The following is a 13,923-nucleotide window of genomic DNA, read 5'->3' on the forward strand; positions in this document are numbered from 1 at the left end:
GAAGTTAGAGTCAATGACTTTATTGATGTTAACACGTTATTTATTCGCCGTTAAATCAGGCAAATGCCACCTCGTAAACAGAATACCCGCCGGTAATAAACGGAAACACGGTAATAATTGACCCGACACGTGGCGGCTAAAAAAAGGGGGAAGGACGGCATAGCGAGGGAATTTTTCAGAAAAAATAAACGTAGGTGTTTTGGTAAATATGACTACGGGATAATCTGGTATTTTCCTGTACACAAACAACAGTAGGAAGTGTTTAATTGGAGTAAATCTCATTTCATTGGGTGTCCTGTACTGTAATATAATCTACCGCAACTAGTTGTTGGGCGCTAATTCCATTTTGAAGATCTGGATCCGCAAAAACGCCATTTTTTGTCACGAATACAGCTTATATGCGAGAAAATACGTTAATATAAAGTTTTTTTGACTGAATATTGACACCCAAAAACTGAAAATCATGCAAAATGAGTAAAGCTAACCGACTATATTCCTCACCGGTTTGTCCACCATTTTTATTTTCTATATAAAGGTCATATCAAGTCATAAATATGCCAAAAAATCCCCCAAAACAGGTAGCCCAACACTGTTATCCTCCCAGAAACTACAGTCAGAAATGAACAGGACATTAGTTACAACATTAGCATGAGTAAAATTAGCCAACCCGCGTTAGCGTGGCTACCATATCAGCGCATATTTGTCAAAAACGTCCAAAAATCTGCGACCAATCGAGTCTTTGCATTTTATTTGGATTTTATGACACCCAATGTAATATACCGATAGCCTGCTGCACCACGCTAATTTATGACACGATAGCCACGCCGCGCATGCTAACAGATCCCGATTTGTCTGATCAGCTGTGTGTAGGGGGTGGGGTTTATTCCTGTTTTCGACCAGCCCTAAAAAATGCTACCAGGCGAGTCAAAAATAAGCTGCATAGCTGATCAAGTACATGATGGCGAGGAAGTGGCGTCCACATTTGTCTGTAAGGAGCACTAAAGTGAGAGCTGATTCGACTAAGCTAATGGAGCGCCGCCAAGGGGGCGGGGTTAAGGATTTTCGGGGGTATTGAATAAAAAACACACTCAAGCTGAATTTAAATTGTCAACTGGCGTATTTCCTTCAGACTAAAATCATCCTACGGGTTTAAAACTTGCTCAGAATCCCTAAAAATAAAATATTAGACAAACATTAGTCTTTTCAAATGTCACCGTCTTTCTATTGGCAGAGCAAAGTGCGTCAAAGTCTTTATTTCCGTATCATTCTGTGAAAATGTCAGCCGTTTCCAACGTGGCTTTTTTAGAAAAACTGAGTTCGGAACAGCTGCCTTGAGATGACACGTTAGCCTGTTAGCTACATGGTTCATCTGCGAACGCAGCCGTGGGCGGGCTGGGAAAATGAAGAAAAAAACTATACATCTGAAGACAACTTAGTTTTTTTTTGACGCCATTGAGAGTGCTAACTCAAAGACTTTAGAATATTCGTATTGTAGCTTGGCGGAATATTTTTTAAAAGGTTTTTTCTAGCACCCCCTGTTCAGTGGCATGAATATTCCACATCAGTGTCCTCACTGAGATGTCTCCAGAGACGTTGATTGGGCGCTGATGTGCGCAAAAAGCCAATGGTGCTAGACTTAACGCCTTGACACCCTCGTTTAACCCACTCAGACGTTCATTGGCCGAAACGGGTCACAGATTATTCAGTTTCCACGAATTAGAAGTCCATTGTTGACAATAGCAGGCAAGGACTTCAATACTTAGAATTTCTAGGGTATTTTTAGTCAATTTTCGTATTTTTTGGCACTATTTTGTTCATTTTTATCATTTCCAAAAGAACTACAACCACCTGGTACCCCAACAAGAAGTGAATAATGCTAAGCTAACGAAAGAATAGATAAAAATGAAGTATAATGACGTAAAGATGTATAAAAATGCGATATACCTTAACAGAAATTGCCATTAAGACAGTAAATATTACACGCAAAAACCATTTAGAGATCATAGTTTAAAACATTTTTCTTTTCTGAGTGCTGTATTTCAACAAAACGCATCCAAGCCGCCTATAAATCATCTAAAGACGCTAGCGCTAAGTGTTTTTTTTTTCATGAGATACATTACCTCTAATGGCCTATGCATCCATTTACTGATGTAGGGTTGCGCCAAAAATGGACATTTTTTGTCCTCCTTTGGCTCCACGTGGACCGGGAGTTGTCTTTCCTCTTTAGCCGGTGAATAATGGCACCCCAGTGGAATTGTGGGTGATAAATACATCCAGCGGGTAAACGGGAAACTGGGAAGAGAGATCAATGCGTCTTTTAATTAGAAGTCTGGCCAAAAGCTTGCGGCAGGGCGCTGGATCTATTGCACTGACTCGACTACAACCTATGGAAAACCGCTCTAATATTGGTGTACTGTCTTGAAAACGTCATTTTTTGGGGTGTTTTCTGATCATACGCCTGCTATAATACGCTATCTATCCATTGTTTATTTTCTGTGATTTTCCAGGCGAGCTGATTAGAGAGACTTGTTAAATATTTAACACCTCATTAGCATGTACACGCTTCATATCAACCGGCAGTTTTTGGCAGCCAATGACGCAACGGGTTGCCGAAGGGCGCACCATCGGGGAATATTCGCCGACAAAAGCAACAATACGGCGCCGGCGGGGAACTTTGATGAGTAGTGGACGGGTCTCCCGCCCACCATTTTGGTCAGGAGATGGGTCATTGGGTTAGAGTGGCGACTGGCGCGGAAATGGGAGGACGGGAACGCCATCAGCGCTCTCTAGCGTGCTACGATGCCATTAGCTACGGATGGGTACGTTTTTTGCCGTGCCAAACGAGTACGGGCTTTTCACCTGCGCCCGAGTCTGGCGGCGGATACGCAGCTGGACTCGATTCCCACGTGGCGTTGGTTTGGGGATGTGAGCGCGAGTTACTTTGCCAGGTCTTAGCGGTCATTTTTTTTGTACTAATGGAAGTTTTGGTTCTTAAAATTGGCAAAAGTGGGAAACTAATAATGGTAACTCCGCCCATTATGAGTTACATAGGCGTGGCTTCATAGTTGGACCCAAAAGTAGGGAAGTAATAATAAAACATAGTATGGATATGACAATAATAGCAAGGAATTAGCAATAAATAACTGCATAAATCAAACCGGACCATGACTATCAAACACACGGGTTTAAATACACACCAATCTGATTACCAAGTACACACACCCGGTTACAAGAGGAAAAGGAAGCCTGGTGAGACGAAAATCCAACAATAGTTGGACCCAAAAGTAGGGAAGTAATAATAAGACATAGCATGGGTATAACAATAATGGCAAGAACTTAGCAATAAATAACTGCATAAATCAAACCGGACCATGACTATCAAACACACGGGTTTAAATACACACCAATCTGATTACCAAGTACACACAGACGGTTACAAGAGGAAAAGGAAGCCTGGTGAGACGAAAATCAAACATGCATCGGGCTCAATCTTGTCCCAGGGCCTACCATTGGACACCGATGACTTCATTAAAAAAACTCAATGTAAACACAGCTTCAATTTAGCCAAAAAGGCCCCCATGGAGCTTATACAGTAGTACATATATAAACAGTGTACTGTATACATAAGAGTGGGGTGGTTATTATGCAAATGAGCGCCGTCATTATGCAAATGAATCAATTTGGCATCACAATATAATGAAATTCAGGGCGGCTCAGACTCCCATTAATAAATAGGCAGATCAAAAGATTGACTTTGTTGTTTCATTTGGTACTCGGCGGGACACTATTTGTATACAAGCAAAATAAAGTACACGTTACACGGCACCCCCTTTAAATTGGCACGCGGCGCCCTGAGCGAGGTTGCCTGTTTATGCAGATGATGCTTAAAACGTAACAATTTGCCATGGCGGTGTTCAATTCCTAACGCAGGTAAGATTCCGGGGAAAAACAGATCGGAGCCCAATCGGAGACCAATCGGAGCCCAATCGGAGCTGGATTCTTTGCTCAGAAGTGATGAAATGTCAAAGATTTCCGGGCCAATCGTTTCACATTCGTCGCTCTCGGGAAAAAGCCTTTAAGTGCGGGTGAATTTCACCCGGAGACAACCTACCCTCGGCGAATCTTAAGTGCTACATATCGGCGACAGATGAGCTGGGAAAAGTGCGGGAAATGGAGCGTAGAAAACACGCCCCCTTCTCTTGTATAGGTACAGATTTCCGTGACCTGTTATTCGTCAACTTCCTACTTGCGTATTGGGAATTTAAGCACAGTTTTCCGGTTTTCTTGGGGCAACTTCAGGTTGTAAATGCGTTTTTTTTTTAACCCTAGGGAAAATACCCGAGTCTCTTGCGTCCCGTGGTTTTAATTAGCACGAGTGGCACACATTTTCCTTGATTGCGGCAAGTAAATAAGGACGTGGAGAGAATGGGGGCGCCGTTTCTAAAAGATGCCAAGTTTGTAAATAATTGAGCGGCGCTAACAGACGCAGGCGACGAAAACGTGGCCCTTTTAGCATAGCAAATAGCATTCGCTAGCTAGCTAGCAGGCAAATACCGCAATTCCCCCTGTAAACGTCCCTTTGTGGTCTTGTTTATTCCCACGAATTGCAAATGCAATTTAAAACAGAATCCCTAGCCTAAATTCTCTTTTCATAACATGATATTTACCCATATGCAAATCACCAAATGCAAATTCTAGCCCCTCCCATCTGCAGATAATCTCCTCATCCTCCCTTGAGTTCTCCAATCCCCGTTTTCCTGACAACCTCAAAAGCAATTTGAGACCAATATCACAACAAGATTGGCCGTAAACGTCCCACACAGTACTTATTTTCTCCGGGAACCGACTGTAAATCTAGCTTTCCCTTCTTGGAAAGTCCTAATTAAAACTAAAACAATCTAAAAATAAATAAATAAACACTCGGGGAAAAGGTCAGGGAAGCGATACCTCCGGCAAATGCCAGCCTTAGCGACACGCCATGATTTTTAGCCGCTAATCTGTTCCCATTCCCCTTACCCCAACACGTACACCGTCTCTACACCCAATTTTCTCTAGCGACAGTTTGTTCCGGCGCCTGAGCACCTCTCTCCCCTTACAACGACCCACTGAATCATGTGGCCGAGCCTCTTGAGCTACGATAATACCGCTTCTTTAGCGTTCGGGGCCACGGGAACGCCGAGAAAAGACACTTTAAAGACCCTCCGGTATCTGAGCCTGAATACCCTACAGACAGACGCCGTTATAAGGCTCCCCAGACATTCTACACGGTCTGATGTTTCGCCATTTGGATGCCCGCAAGACTTCTTTTGTCTCCGAGGAGCTGCAAAAGGGGAGGGGACAGATTCCAGGCGAATCAAATGATCCGTAACATATTAATAGGTCATTCCCAAAAAGCATATTAGGCCGGTCTTTCTGCGGGAAGCCTCGGGTAACGCATTCTGTGTGACTTATTATCCCGTAACTAGTTGCTATTAGACAATTTTCTCACCAGTTGAGGTCCAATCCGGGAAAGGAACACATCTATTTAACCTAAACCCATTTTTTAACAGTAAATTCAAGTAAACATGTGACAGGGTGAAGTAAGTGATGTTATAAATGAGTGCAGGTGTTAAGGGGAAAAGGGACTCACGCCGCTATGACGCGCGAAGCGTGCACGAAGTACGCAGAGTGGACGCGCGAAGCATGCACGAAACACGCAGCTATGACGTAATGGGTACGCGCGAAATACGCAGCGATTACGTAATGGTCATAGACCTGTGTATAGAATAAAAGCGGGCTAGTCAGACACTCCACTAAGTTGGCTAGAACATACAACAAAGGACCTGTCTGATTATTTCAGCCATCTTTTAAAGGCGAAATACAACTACCCCGTAAATTCAGGGGTACAACAAACACAGTCAATTCTGATTGGTTCTTTATCTATTTTCACATAGGAACGTCTAAAGAACCCACCGATGCTAACAAGGGAGTCATCTAAGCCCCCCCTAGAGACCCTCAAGGACACTTTATCACAGGTGGACACTCACTTTACAACAATCGATCTCTCGACCTTCTGTTTTAAAGGGAAAAAAACCTTGTCTCCACCCTAATATGTCCATAAATGGCGGCACAGGTAAACTAAAGTGACAGCTAATACGGCTAAGGCGATCCTATTACGTCAACCTAAGACGGCAACCTCCACAATTGTCCGCCAAATGGAGAAATCTTTGGAAATAATCCCCATCATGACACGGCGTTCACATTTCTCCGTAGGGATGATGTAGTACCCGCCCGCGTCCAATCGCCTACGCGGCAATCCGACAATACATAAATCATTCCGCTAAACTCTACGTCAGGCTAAGTGTTACTTTTAACCACAGAAGGAATTAAACTAGTTTCTGAAGACAACAATACTTTTTTCCCCGAGCTTATTAAACCCATTGGCTGTATTCTTGTCATTGAATTAACAAAAAACAGGTTTAATCCGGTATGACAATCGAAAAAATGCTGGCAAGAGCTTGTGGTGGAGTGTCAGAGGAAATAAAACCAAGAAAACCTCTTCAGTAGCTTAGCAACCGTCGCCGTGAGAGAGATGCCACCACTGCGTTACTACTGTCCAAAACTGCCAAAATCAAGGAGCATTGTGGGTAAATACACCTAATCCCAAAACTAAATGGAAGCCCTGGTCAATAGCTATTAGAATCTAAATCAAGTCAACCATTTTTACTCAATTTAAAACACTTAACTTACTTATTAACTATCTAATTATGTCTAAAATGTCTTTTTCTGTGTCTGTATTCTCAGCCTCTTGCTACTGTGGTAACAAAAACATAGTAAAAATAATGCATCAGGTTTTTTTTATTCTATTTTTGTGACTATTTTCATCGTATGGTTTTATTTTAATGGGAAAATCGCATAGAATTACATAGACAAATATTTTTGTAACTATTTTATTACAAATCTGCAAAACTAAAAATATATTTTTGTACTTTCGTGATTTATTAAGATTCCAAATTCCAAATTCCTAAAAAAAAAAACACTAAAAGTGAACCATTCATGAATTTTACGATGCAGACGGGGTGCAGACACTTACAGAATCCTGCCTAGCAACAACCTCCAGGTCGAATAAAGTTATCCAATACAATCCAATTTATTTATCAGCCCTTTTTAGGCAGGTGGACCAGGAGTCAAGGTGGGTTTTTTGCATGGTTAATTATCCTCGGAGGTCTTAGTTAATCTCCGAATGTAGCGGTTACGGGCAGATGCGGAACACCTGCCAGGTAGGGGCATCTGGCCCTGAGAAAAACGGGGAAAAAAATGATATTCACGGCATAATTTGGAGGAGATTGCCTATCGCCGATTGGGGTGAAGTGAGGACTCCCTTAGGCAAAACTTGTCAAAGTTAGAGAGAGACGTCGGCGCACTTTTTCCGCATTGTTGAACTAATCAACGTGGACGTCCTCGGCTCCAGATTATCAGTTATTTAAGAAATGATTTCTCAAGAGAAAATTTCAAAATGTGCCTTTTTGATGAATCGCGCAATTGCCGAAGACAAATGGTCTCTCGTCCGCCGTGTCCCCTGTTGTCGGCGGCGTTCTTCATTAGGCTATATTTCATTTTACCCGCTTTATGGCTTATTCCTGAAAATAATTGCGGAACAGCCCGCTGGGAGCGCCGCACATTTTAATCAGAACTAACCTCAGATTTTGACATTATTTTTGTAGTATTTCCAAGTTTTTTCAACCGTCCACGCGCATATAGCATTACTCTATTCTTTGATGGTTTTTACCCTTGCCGTGGACAAAAGATAGCTTATATTCGGGTACAGGCTATTCATATAATATTCATTAATCAACATAGATTTATTTAGTTTGATTATTTTGTTTTTGTTACTGCTTTCAAGGCCAATTTTCTCATGGCCGAAGGCTACAAAATAGGCTTACATATCAGCTATAAGTCTTTTCTATAAGATTCGTTGATGTCCACTACCCAAATGCTAGTATTTTATACTTATATGACCGCAAACTAGTCTGGAAAATAGTCCGGTCAAAGCGTGTGTGACAGTTAAAGTGGCGTGTCATGGCGTCTTTCAAATTCCCGGCCCCGTTTTGGCGAAAAAAGCCCTTCGGAGCCAAAGATAGGGGAATCTGAGTCATCACCCCGCTAACTTTCCTCTCCAGTTCACACTGAAAGCAATGTCTGGATAATGAACCTCCTGGGCTTTGCGGCCTATAGCCTTTCTGCGAGCTAATGATGCCACGCTAGTTCCAAATGTTCCGGCAAGCTGTGCACGTGTATGGCTGCCCCGTTTGCACTCGTCGGTAAAGAACGATCCGGGGATTCTTCTTGGAAGACGGAGGTGTCCAACTTAGAGGGCTATTAGTGAGCTAAGATCATGTACGTTAAGTTAATGGCGCTTAACACGAGTCGGGTTGTCAGGATTTCAATTGGTAGTATTATAATATGTACGCTTGCGATGGAGAAAGTGCGTTTCCCTTCTGGATAATCTTAGTTAGAATAAATAAAGATGAACTAGAACGAACTAGACGATTAAAATTTTGCTTTTCCTAATAAACTTTACTCCTGGGAGTGTAAACAAAGAGTATCCAGACCTGAGAACTACACCCGAGTCCACCACAAGACTTCTAGACCATCATGTTTTGACTCTTGACATCTCAATTGTGTTTTCAACCCTCCCCTTTAGAATTCTATAGTATCTATTGGTTCTTGACTTTAGTAAACAACAAAAAAATGGCGTATAAGAGCAGAACGGACTTGGGACTTAGCCTCAATGGTACGTTCTCCTTACAAGTGAAGATAGAGAGTAATATCCAAGTACAAATACATGTAAACGCATCCATTTTTAGTCATTTTACTGCCTTTAAAGTAGAAAAAGTCTCAGAATTATGTTGACAAAATTGTTACCCTGATGCTAATCAACGGAATGCATGCAGTTTCATTAAAAACTGGAATATTAAAGCAACTAGTGTCCAGATAGGCTCAAAGTTTAACGTAGAGCCATAAGCACCCATCAAAAGAACCACATGTAACTCCCGAGCCATAAGTTCCCTACCCCTGCTGTTACAACATGAATATAAAATGCAAAAATAATGGCGAGCATATGGAATGAGGGCAAGGGAAGTCTTCAAGGTTCGGAATGGCTTGAGTCGTCCTGTGGGAGGAGGACACTAAGAAGCACTTCTTTATTTTTCTGACAAGATCAAATCTCTACGATTTGTTGGCAGTGGCGGCGGACGGGGGGAGGGGGGGTCCATCTGGAGCCTTGGGACACCCTTGTCATTGAAGGGCGTGCGGCATAAACGTGAACAAGGAGAGACGGCAGATGCTTGGGTAAAAAAATACAAGCGAAAACCTTATTTAGAAGAAAACGTGGAAGCTGGCAGCAGAGGGCGACGTCCCCTTGACGTATAGACATGTCTTTGTCTTAACAACGTATATATTTTGTGTATAACGTACGCCGGCCGGACTTTACTGCTGCCTCAGCGCTTTGGCTTCGCCGAGGGGGCCCCGAGCAACGGCCCCGGACGAGACGTAGGTCGGCCCCCTCTGCCTCGGCTGCCAAATTAGTAGCAGAGAAGCGCTACTAACTCCGCTTGTCACCGCCATTGTTCATGCCCTTGAGGATAGGCTGGCGCTTATGTTATGCGGCAAGTGGAGTTGCTTTAAAAACTCGACTGTTTTGACGTGAATACGGGTGAGTTTACATCCAATAATTATACTCTAGTTGAGGTCAAGTGCAATGATGAAGATGAGGAAAGGTAAATGTGAATGAAGGTTTAAGAATAGGCGAGTTTGTGTGGGTTTGATTCAGAAAAGGAGATAGATTTTTGGAAAATATTCATGTTTTGAGTATTTTGAGGAGGAGTAGTACGGTTATTAGGTTATTACTCAAGTGCATTCAAAAATACTGAGTTTTTCTTTAGAAATGGCATTGAAATTGTTAGGATTACTTTGAGTGTATTGACATCAGGATGGAAGGACGGAATAAATGTCCAGGTTTTCCATTTTTTTGGTCCTTCGAACAGCGACTTGTCTAAAAAGTGAGGTCATATTTATTCTACTCAAAATGGCGATCCTAACAGAAACATAAATGTGAAATCTTTGTATTATTCTTAACCCATTGAGTACTGTTAAAATTCATTTATTTAAACTGTAACCAATGTTTTTTTCACTGCCAGTCATTCGCGATGACTAGAAGATGGAAGTACTTGGTTTCCGGGACATTTGTATGCGTTCCTGTGCTTTTGAGTCGGAGAAGACAAAATGACAAACGGCGGCGGCGGCGGCCAGGTGGAAATGGATCCGCAGATGAACATTTCCGACTCCTAAGTGCTTCTTCCCACCAATGAAAGTTAAATGACCCCCTTTTGGGTCTCACGCACATCTTTCAATCGCCGCTGGTGACAACGCCTGTTTCGGGCCGTCTCCAGTTCCCTCGGACAAGATTTGCCAGAGGAAATTATTGGGTGCTCGGACGTTTGGTCACCGGTCTTTTGATCGCCGGTCAAATGGTGACAGAGAAACCAGCTCTCAAAATTATATTCACGAGAGAGAGTTTAATATCTAAGAGAGAGTTTAATATCTAAGAGAGAGTTTAATATCTAAGTATTGTTTAATATGTAAGTACTGTTTATTATGTAAGTAATGTTTAATATCCAATTACTGTTTAATATCCAAGTACTGTTTAATATCCAAGTACTGTTTAATATCCAAGTATGGTTAAATATCTAACTACTGTTTAATATCCAAGTGCTGTTTAATATCCAATTACTGTTTAATATCCAAGTACTGTTTAATATCCAAGTACTGTTTAATATCCAAGTACTGTTTAATATCCAAGTGCTGTTTAATATCCAAGTGGTGTTTAATATCCAAGTACTGTTTAATATGTAAGTACTGTTTAAACCAGCTCTCAAAATTATATTCATGAGAGTTTAATATCTAAATATCTACTGTTTTCAGCAGTACTTGGATATTAAACTCTCCCTTATATATTAAACTCTCTCTCATATATTAAGCTCTCTCTCTTATATATTAAACTCTCTCTCTTATACATTAAACTCTCTTATACATTAAACTCTCTCTTATATATCAAACTTTGTTACATATCAAACTCTGTTACATATCAAAGTCTCTCTCATATATTAAACTCTCTCTCTCTCATATATATATATAAAACTTTCTCTCTTATATATAAACTCTCTCTCCTATATATTAAACTCTCTCTTCGGCGACCAAAAGACAGGCAACCGAAACATCCAGTCCCGAAATAATGATGCTAGCATCAACACATAGATAATCTTCCTAGATAATCTTTAGCAAAACAGGAGTCGTCCCTGCTAACGATCTGCTAACATGAGCACGAAAGAAGACTGTCAAGCTCAAATTTCAGGGTATTAAAATCATTGTTGACATGACAGAAATTTACAAAGAGAGATTTAGAAGAAGAAAAAAAATATCCCAGTCCTAATCCCTTTGATATAGTAGAAGCACGGTAACAAAAACGGCGCTAGAACTGCCGCTTGGCCACCAAACACGACAGATGCCGAGCTTGCACTGCGCCATATATTTTATTTTTAATCATGCAAAGCCCCCCCCCCCCTTTCCCCAAAGTCTAACGACCAAAACAAAATGTGACAACGATAATAATAATATTGATTAAGAAGGCAAATCCCCAAAAAAGCTTTCCATACTTACACAAACTACATTTAATATCCATATGCTTTCCCGGTGAACCCCATAACTCAACGCAAAACATATTTAAGGAGTACGGGGGGTGCCGTGACAGCAACAAGAGACAATTACCGTCCATTAAATGGAAACGTGGGACATCATTTTTCAGAGTCGAGTGCGAATCATACAAGTGTCACGTCATGGAAGCCATCGGTGGGTAATTAGCGGTCTGACAACTGGTGTTAAAATAGTACGTCGGGGTTTACGGCCCAAAATGTCCGCCGCACAGATGGTCCGTTCGCTAAGCGGACCGCGATCCCATATGACCAATTATCGGGGTTTCACCTTGGGCCCGGCGGTAGAACCAAGTGACGACACGGTGTAAAAGCAAGAGAGAAGAGATAAATCCTCATTTTCAGTATTTTTCCCTTTGCTTATTCATTCTAGGACAGAAATGGGAAAACTATGGTCTGTGGGCTAAATACAGGCCGCTAGGCTTTTTAATCTGGCCTGCCAACGTTGTTCAAATAGTTTTTATTTATTTATTTTATGCCCCAAGATGGCGCTGTCATTGTGGCAGTAGTTATGTCCACTTTTATTTGTTTTTTACAGCCAATTTATCGTTTTTTAAATGATATTTTAATATTTCTTAATACATTCCTTTACTTACTTTACTCTAAACTTTTGACTTTAATGATGAGAGATGAGTATTTTAATACTTTAGTCATTGTTTTCTGTTTTTGTTTCATATGTACTGTTAACGGATGCACTTTTTTATATGTATCGTATCTTGTGGCTCACCCTGGCTGATTCTGTGCAATACTTTAGATTCTGTGCAATACTTTAGATTCAGTGCAATACTTTAGATTCCGTGCAATACTTTAGATTCATTGCAATATTTTAGATTCGGTGAAATACTTAAGATTCAATGAAATACTTTAGATTCGGCGCAATACTTTAGAATCTGTGCAATACTTTCGATTCTGTGCAATACTTTACATTCTGAGCAATACTTTAGATTCTGTGCAATACTTTAGATTCTGTGCAATACTTTAGAGTCAGTGCAATACTTTAGATTATGTGCAATACCGTAGATTATGTGCAATACCGTAGATTATGTGCAATACCGTAGATTCTGTGCAATACTTTAGATTCTTTGCAATACTTTAGATTCTGTGCAATACTTTAGAATCTGTGCAATACTTTAGAATCTGTGCAATACTTTAGAATCTGTGCAATACTTTAGAATCTGTGCAATACTTTAGATTCAGTGCAATATTTTACAATTCTGTGACATATTTTTGAATTCACCTAGCCAGGATGTACCTTTTTATACTTTTATACTACTATTAATACATATCTTTATACTGGGAATACACACTTTGAAACGCTTACCACCAATTTCGTTATTGTACCTATATATATGATAACAATTTTGAATTTGAGTGACCCAAACTGCCAATATTACACTCCTATTGCTAACGCTACATGCTAAAGCACCCTCCCCAATAACCACGCCCCCTTCATCCCTCTACCAAGACGTAAATTTCCTGGCTTTTGTCAGAAAAGTATTCCTATTCGCCGGTTAGGAACGCCACATTTCTTTTCACAAGCTACCGATAAGGAAAAATACGATAAGGTATTCTATTGCCTTGTTTTTTTTTTGTTGGGTTTTTTGCTGGCGGATTGAGCATAGAGGATTTCGCCCAGCTTAAATTCTGGCAAATAAACAAAGAGGGAAAAACTACATTCATTCAACAGCATGGAAATTAAATTCCTTTACATAAAAGGACGCCATTTCTGCGCTATAAATAATACGCAAAACATTTCGATAAGGTAGAAAATGGGAAATGTGTGGAGGTTGCGGTCAATTGGGGTCACAAAAACGGCAATTACACTGCGCCTGGCGATCAAAAGGGCTTCGGTTCGACTCCCAGACGCCGTAGTGGACTCTGGCGTAAAAAAAAATGGAGATGAAGCGAATGTATTTGATCAAATGGCGGGCAAATTCATGATGGTCTCCAGGCAAGAGAGATGTTAGCGTCTCCTCCGCCAAGCTGCCTTTTCTACGTCTCTTCGATCTAGTCGGAGCAGAGGTTAATGTATATTTAACTTGCCGCCATTTAAAAGTGGAGCTAAGTGATGAGATGAAGATTGAAATGTACGCCTGGCAGAGCACGACCTGCAAATCTTTGAATAACTTTACACGAGTAGACAAAGATAAGTCAATGTACCCAGGGAAAAGGGTAG

The 13,923-nt window shown here is 41.0% G+C and overlaps 1 long non-coding RNA gene across 1 annotated transcript in view; it reads right to left on the reverse strand.

Annotated features, from left to right (window-relative positions):
• Window positions 1-2,207: 2,207 nt before the first annotated feature.
• The window catches only part of LOC144213971 (uncharacterized), a 58,420-nt gene continuing 46,704 nt past the window's right edge, over window positions 2,208-13,923 (reverse strand). Inside the window, exon 4 of the long non-coding RNA XR_013330186.1 lies at window positions 2,208-2,292. This is a non-coding gene — a long non-coding RNA (uncharacterized LOC144213971). The remainder of the gene's footprint in view (window positions 2,293-13,923) is intronic.

This window comes from Stigmatopora nigra, chromosome 20, assembly GCF_051989575.1.
Source record: "Stigmatopora nigra isolate UIUO_SnigA chromosome 20, RoL_Snig_1.1, whole genome shotgun sequence".
In the NCBI taxonomy this organism is placed as follows: Eukaryota; Metazoa; Chordata; class Actinopteri; order Syngnathiformes; family Syngnathidae; genus Stigmatopora; species Stigmatopora nigra.